Genomic DNA, 8,173 nt, shown 5'->3' on the forward strand with positions numbered 1-8,173 from the left:
CAGCATCTTTTGCTTCTACCCACTAGATGCCCAGTGACACCCTCTCCCCTAGCTGTTGACAACTGAAAATGTCTCCAGATGTTGTCAAATGTCCTAGAGGGCAAACTCACCCCTGGCTGAGGACCATTGCTCTACACCAGTGGTTCTTACATTTGAGTGTGCATCAGAATCCCCCCGAGGATTTGTGAAACACCTATGGCTTGGTCTTCTCCTTAGGGTTTGTGATATAGTAGGTCTGGGTTGGGGTTTGAGAATTTGCATTTTCAGTAAGTTCCCAGGTGATACTGAAGCTGCTGGTCTGGGGACCACACTTTGAGAACTTCTGATTTCTACTACTTTGCTTGCAAATAAACATGCTGTCCCCTATAAAATAAAAGTAACAATACTATTCACATTTCCAGAACATGGAAAATGATGACTATTGGCCATCCTCTTGACAATGGAGTTCAGGAGTTTAGACACCAGGCTATTATAAGAAATTAGAAGATAGCTGCAAAATCTATGGTTTATGAATCAGATGAAGATTTGGTTTATACTTGCTCTAAATTTAGTGATTTTTTTCTCAACTAATATTACTGTAGAGATGAGCAAGATGAAAAGAAACTATCTTAAGAGAAATGATCAAGATGATAGCAATGAACTGTATTAGTCTATGATACGGATGTCCACCCATCTTTATTCAACCTTTTTCTAATTGCTCATTGAGCTTCCTGTGATAAATTTTATATAAATTTCCAGAGGCTGCATGAGAAAATCTATACTCTACTCTTCACTTAGTGACACAGAATTTATTTTCTAACATCTTTATTGGAGTATAATTGCTTTACATTGCTGTGTTAGTTTCTGCTGTATAACAAAGTGAATCAGCTACACGTATACATATTTCCCCACATCCCCTCCCTCTTGCAAATCCCTTCCACCCTCCCTATCCCACCCCTCCAGGTGGTCACAAAGCATGGAGCTGATCTCCCTGTGCTATGCGGCTGCTTCCCACTAGCTATTTTACATTTTATAGTGTATATATGTCCATGCCACTCTCTCACTTCATCCCAGCTTACCCTTCCCCCTCCCCATGTCCTCAAGTCCATTCTCTACATCTGTGTCTTTATTCCTGTCCTGCCCCTAGGTTCTTCAGAACCTTTTTTTTTAGATTCCATATGTAAGTGTTAGCATACGGTGTTTGTTTTTCTCTTTCTGACTTACTTCACTCTGTATGACAGACTCTAGGTCCATCCACCTCACTACAAATAACTCAATTTTGTTTCTTTCTATGGCTGAGTAATATTCCATTGTATATGTGTGCCACATTTCTTTATCTGTCATCTGTCAATGGACACTTAGGTTGCTTCCATGTCCTGGCTATTGTAAATAGTGCTTCAATGAACATTGTGGGCCATGACTCCTTTTGAATTATGGTTTTTTCAAGGTATATGCCCAGTAGCGGGATTGCTGGATCATATGGTAGTTCTATTTTTAGTTTTTTAAGGAACCTCCATACTGTTCTCCACAGTGGCTGTATCAATTTACATTCCCACAGCAGTGCAAGAGGGTTCCCTTTTCTCCACACCCTCTCCAGCATTTATTGTTTGTAGGCTTTTTGATGGTGGCCATTCTGACCGGTGTGAGGTGATACCTCATTGTAGTTTTGATTTGCATTTCTCTAATGATTAGTGATGTTGAGCATCCTTTCATGTGTTTGTTGGCAATCTGTATATCTTCATTGAAGAAATGTCTATTTATGTCTTCTGCCCATTTTTGGATTGGGTTGTTTGTTTTTTTGATATTGAGCTGCATGAGCTGCTTGTAAATTTTGGAGATTAATCCTTTTTAAGTTGCTTCATTTGCAAATATTTTCTCCCATTCTGAGTGTTATCTTTTTGTCTTGCTTATGGTTTCCTTTGCTGTGCAAAAGCTTTTAAGTTTCTTTAGGTCCCATTTGTTTATTTTTGGTTTTATTTCCATTTCTTTAGGAGGTGGGCCAGAAAGGATCTTGCTGTGATTTATGTCATGGAGTGTTCTGCCTATGTTTTCCTCTAAAAGTTTTATAGTGTCTGGCCTTACGTTTAGGTCTTTAATCCATTTTGAGTTTATTTCTGTTTATGGTGTTAGGGAGTGTTCTAATTTCATTCTTTTACATGTAGCTGTCCAGTTTTCCCAGCACCACTTATTGAAGAGGCTGTCTTTTCTCCATTTTATATTCTTGCCTCCTTTATCAAAGATAAGGTGACCATATGTGTGTGGGTTTATCTCTGGGCTTTCTATCCTGTTCCATTGATCTATATTTCTGTTTTTGTGCCAGTACCATACTGTCTTGATTACTGTAGCTTTGTAGTATAGTCTGAAGTCAGGGAGTCTGATTCCTCCAGCTCCGTTTTTCTTTCTCAAGATTACTTTGGCTATTCGTCATCTTTTGTGTTTCCATACAAATTGTACAATTTTCTGTTCTAGTTCTGTGAAAAATGCCATTGGTAGTTGGATAGGGATTGCATTGAATCTGTAGATTGCTTTGGGTAGCAGAGTCATTTTCACAGTGTTGATTCTTCCAATCCAAGAACATGGTATATCTCTCCATCTGTTTGTATTATCTTTAATTTCTTTCATCAGTGTCTTATAGTTTTCTGCATGCAGGTCTTTTGTCTCCTTAGGTAGGTTTATTCCTAGGTATTTTATTCTTTTTGTTGCAATGGTAAATGGGAGTGTTTCCTTAATTTCTCTTTCAGATTGTTCATCATTAGCATATAGGAATGCAAGAGATTTCTGTGCATTAATTTTGTATCCTGCTACTCTGCCAAATTCATTGATTAGCTCTAGTACTTTTCTGGTAGCATCTTTAGGATTCTCTATGTATAGTATTATGTCATCTGCAAACAGTGACAGTTTTACTTTTTATTTTCTCATGTGGATTCCTTTTATTTCTTATTCATCTCTGATTGCTGTGGCTAAAACTTCCAAAACTAAGTTGAATAAGAGTGGTGAGAGTGGGCAACCTTGTCTTGTTCCTGATCTTAGTGGAAATGGTTTCAGTTTTTCACCATTGAGAACAACGTTGGCTATGGGTTTGCCATATATGGCCTTTATTATGTTGAGGTAAGTTCCCTCTGTGCCTACTTTCTGGAGAGTTTTTCTGATAAACGGTGCTGAATTTTGTCGAAAGATTTTTCTGCATCTATTGAGATGATCATATGGTTTTTACCCTTCAGTTTTTTAATATGGTGTATCACATTGATTGATTGGTGTATTCTGAAGTATCCTTGCATTGCTGGGATAAACCCCACCTGATCATGGTATATGATCCTTTTAATGTGCTGTTGGATTCTTTTTGCTAGTGTTTTGTTGAGGATTTTTGCATCTATGTTCATCAGTGATATTGGCCTGTAGTATCCTTTTTTGGTGACATCTTTGTCTGATTTTGGTATCAGGGTGATGGTGGCCTCGTAGAACGAGTTTGGGAGTGTTCCTCCCTCTGCTATATTTTGGAAGAGTTTGAGAAGGATAAGTGTTCGCTCTTCTCTAAATGTTTGATAGAATTCGGCTGTGAATCCATCTGGTCCTGGGTTTTTGTTTGTTGCAAGATTTTTAATCACAGTTTCAATTTCAGTGCTTGTGATTGGTCTGATTATATTTTCTATTTCTTCCTGGTTCAGTCTCAGAAGGTTGTGCTTTTCTAAGAATTTGTCCATTTCTTCCAGGTTGTCCACTTTATTGGCATATAGTTGCTTGTAGTAATCTCTTATGATCCTTTGTATTTCTGCAGTGTCAGTTGTTACTTCTCCTTCTGCATTTTGAATTCTGTTGATTTGAGTCTTCTCCTTTTTTTTCTTGGTGAATATGGCTAATGGTTTATCAATTTTATTTATCTTCTCAAAGAACCAACTTTTAGTTTTATTGATCTTTGCTATTGTTTCCTTCATTTCTTTTTCATTTATTTCTGATCTGATCTTATGATTTCTTTCCATCTGCTAACCTTGGCTTTGTTTTGTTCTTCTTTCTCTAATTGCTTTAGGTGTAAGGCTAGGTTGTTTATTTGAGATTTTTCTTGTTTCTTGAGGTAGGACTGTATTGCTATAAGTTTCCTTCTTAGAACTGCTTTTGCTGCATCCCATGGGCTTTGGGTCATCGTATTTTCATTGTCATTTGTTTCTAGGTATTTTTTGATTTCCTCTTTGATTTCTTCAGTGATCTCTTGGTTATTTAGTAGCATATTGTTTAGCCTCCATGTGTTTGTGTTTTTTCCAGTTTTTTTCCCCTATAATTGACATCTAGTCTCATAGCATTGTGGTTGGAAAAGATACTTGATTTCAATTTTCAATTTTCTTAAAATTGAAAGTTTCTTAAACGTCAATTTTCTTAAATTTACCAAGGCTTGATTTGTGACCCAAGATATGATCTATCCTTGGAGAATGTTCCATGAGCACTTGAGAAGAAAATGTATTCTGTTGTTTTTGGATGGAATGTCCTATAAATATCAATTAAATCCATCTTGTTTAATGTGTCATTTAAAGCTTGTGTTTCCTTATTTATTTTCATTTTGATCGATCTGTCCATTGGTGAAAGTAGGGTGTTAAAGTCCCCTACTATTATTGTGTTACTGTTGATTTCCTCTTTTATGGCTGTTAGCATTTGTCTTATGTATTGAGGTGCTCCTACGTTGGGTGCATAAATATTTATAATTGTTATATTTTCTTTTTGGATTGATCCCTTGATCATTATGTAGTGTCCTTCTTTGTCTCTTGTAATAGTCTTTATTTTAAAGTCTATTTTGTCTGATATGAGAATTGCTACTCCAGCTTTCTTTTGATTTCCATTTGCATGGAATATCTTTTTCCATCCCCTCACTTTCAGTCTGTATGTGTCCCTAGGTCTGAAGTGGGTCTCTTATAGACAGTATACATATGGATCTCGTTTTTGTATCTGTTCAGTCAGTCTATGTCTTTTGGTTGTAACATTTAATCTATTTACATTTAAGGTAATGATCGCTATGTATGTTCCTATTACCATTTTCTTAATTGTTTTGGATTTGTTATTGTAGGTCTTTTCCTTCTCTTGTGTTTCCTGCCTAGAGAAGTTCCTTTTGTTGTAAAGCTGATTTGGTTGTGCTGAATTCTCTTAACTTTTGCTTGTCTGTAAAGGTTTTAATTTCTCTGTCAAATCTGAATGAGATCCTTGCTGGGTAGAGTAATCTTGGTTGTAGGTTTTTCCCTTTCATCACTTTAAATATGTCCTGCCATTCCCTTCTGGCTTGCAGAGTTTCTGCTGAAAGAGTAGCTGTTAATGTAATGGGAATTCCCTTGTATGTTATTTGTTGCTTTTCCCTTGCTGCTTTTAATATGTTTTCTTTGTATTTAATTTTTGATAGTTTGATTTATATGTGTCTTGGCATGTTTCTCCTTGGATTTATCCTGTATGGGACTCTGTGCACTTCCTGGACTTGACTGACTATTTCCTTTCCCATATTAGGGAAGTTTTCAACTATAATCTCTTCAAATATTTTCTCAGTCCCTTTCTTTTTCTCTTCTTCTTCTGGGACCCCTATAATTTGAATGTTGGTGCATTTAACATTGTCTCAGAGATCTCTGAGACAGTCCTCAATTCTTTTCATTCTTTTCTCTTTATTCTGCTCTGTGGTAATTATTTCCACTATTTTATCTTCCAGGTCACTTATCCGTTCTTCTGCCTCAGTTATTCTGCTATTGATTCTTCCTAGAGAATTTTTAATTTCATTTCTTTTGTTGTTCATCATTGTTTGTTTTTTCTTTAGTTCTTCTAGGTCCTTCATTTCTTGTATTTTCTCCATTCTGTTTCCAAGAATTTGGATATCTTTGCTATCATTACTCTGAATTCTTTTCAGGTAGACTGCCTATTTCCTCTTCATTTTTTAGGTCTGGTGGGTTTTTACCTTGCTCCTTCATCTGCTGTATGTTTCTCTGTCTTCTCATTTTGCTTAACTTACTGTGTTTGGGGTCTCCTTTTCGCAGGCTGCAGGTTCATAGTTCCCGTTGTTTTTGGTGTCTTCCCCCAGTGGGTAAGGTTGGTTCAGTGGGTTGTGTAGGCTTCCTGGTGGAGGGGACTGGTGCCTGTGTTCTTGTGGATGAGGCTGGATCTTGTCTTTCTGGTGGGCAGGACCGAGTCCAGTGATGTGTTTTAGGGTGTCTGTAACCTTATTATGATTTTAGGCAACCTCTCTGCTAATGGGTGGGGCTGTGTTCCTGTCTTGCTAGTTGCTTGGCATGGGGTGTCCAGCACTGGAGCTTGCTGGTCCTTGAGAGGAGCTCGGTCTTAGCTTTGAGACAAAGGTCTCTGAGAGAGCTGTGGCCAATTGTTATTATGTGGGACTGGGAGGTCTCTGGTGGTCCAATGTCCTGAACTTGGCTCTCACACCTCCAAGGCTCAGGCTTGACACCCAGCCGGAGCACCAAGCCCCTGTCAGCCACACGGCTCCAAGCTCTCTTTGATCTCTAGAGCAGAATGCTGGCTAAATCCAGTAAATCAAAGTGAGCAAAGTTCTTCCTCTCACTGGACAGATTCCTGGAGTCTCCCTCTCTGAAGTGTTCAGAAGAGCTACTAAAGGAGGTGGGGCGACACAGAATTTTTAACACCTTAGCTAAATAATTTTTGTTAGAGCAGCAGAAAGCTGCTGGAATTATTGCTGTGTACATTTCTGCAGATCGGAAAAAGAATAATGAAAGAAATAATTATGGCTTGAATTTCAATGGTTGGCTTCTATTTAATCTTCTAGGTTTACCAGACATGACGGAGATCTGCAGAGACATTTGTAGTAGTAATCGCTTTTTAGCACTAATTGGTGGCTGCTCTGCATGCCCAGTGTCAACGTTTATTATAACCAAATGAATTTGAGAAATAAAATGGTCTATCCTTGCATCAACAAGCTAATAGCAAAATCAATAGCCCTGTGCTGGCAACATTATTTTATTGTTGTCTCCTTAATCTCCTATACTCTTTTGCAATTACTTTCATTATTACTGCTCATTTAATGAGACCCTGAAGTTTGGAACCAGATGGTGCGGTTAGTTGAATCTGGAAGACTTTAATGGAATCGAGTTCAAACCAGGTTAAGAGTAACAGAATCACAAATCTTAGTGGTCATCGTCTCATAGGCATCGCTTTGTGTACATTTTATGCACCAGAAATCAGTGCAGGCTTCAAACAGAATGACTCGGATTGAGGTTCAGAGAGGCCCAGTGTGCTCACTCACTCATTCATTCATTCATTCATTCATTCAACAAATATTTAATCGTGTTCCTATCTGGGTACTGCAGTATGGCATCAACGAGACAGGCGCATTTCCTGTCCTATGGAGCTTATAGTCTACTGTAGGAGAAAGAAAGTAACAAACAAACAAGCAAGATTACTAGCCCTTGTGTTAAGTGCTAGGAGGGAAGAAGCAGGGAGCTGAAGAAGGGGGAGAGGATGTGTGAAGTTCAGGTGGGTGGTCAGGAAACTCTAGGACACCTGTGTGCAAGAAAGAAGGTGGCCCAAGATGAGGCCAGGAGCTGCTGGACCCAGAGATGCTGCATGGGCCAATGGGCATTTAGGCACTGAGATTTTCTGGGGATTTTATTTTATTTATTTATTTATTATTATTATTTTTTTGCGGTATGTAGGCCTCTCACTGTTGTGGCCTCTGCCGTTGTGGAGCACAGGCTCCAGACACGCAGGCTCAGTGGCCATGGCTCACGGGCCCAGCCGCTCCGTGGCATGTGGGATCTTCCCAGACTGGGGCATGAACCCGTGTCCCCTGCATCGGCAGGCGGACTCTCAACCACTGCGCCACCAGGGAAGCCCCTCTGGGGATTTTAAATACACCTTTGTGCCAAAGTGCTGATGAATAAGACTTGTAGGAAGAACACCTTTTAGGTGAGGGCAGTAAATATTGATGATTCAGACAATATGTCAAGTCAGAAGCATGATTTTAAACGTTTGTGCAGAGGGCAGGCAAAGCAGAGGGAACATTTTGATTAAAAATTGCCTTACATAGTAGCAGTAATTAAAATTTTGTATCACTGCACTTCCTGTAAGGCATATCTTTCTTGTTAAATCTACCCCGTATCTCTTCTCCCCTGTCCCCCACCCACCCCCCTCCTCCTCCTCCACGTTGGTAACAAGGCCCGACCTGCCTCTGGTGAACATCACTGCCCCACACCACATCCTTGGC

Source organism: Leucopleurus acutus (genome assembly GCF_964270905.1).
Source record: "Leucopleurus acutus genome assembly, chromosome: 6".
NCBI classification, from domain to species: Eukaryota; Metazoa; Chordata; class Mammalia; order Artiodactyla; family Delphinidae; genus Leucopleurus; species Leucopleurus acutus.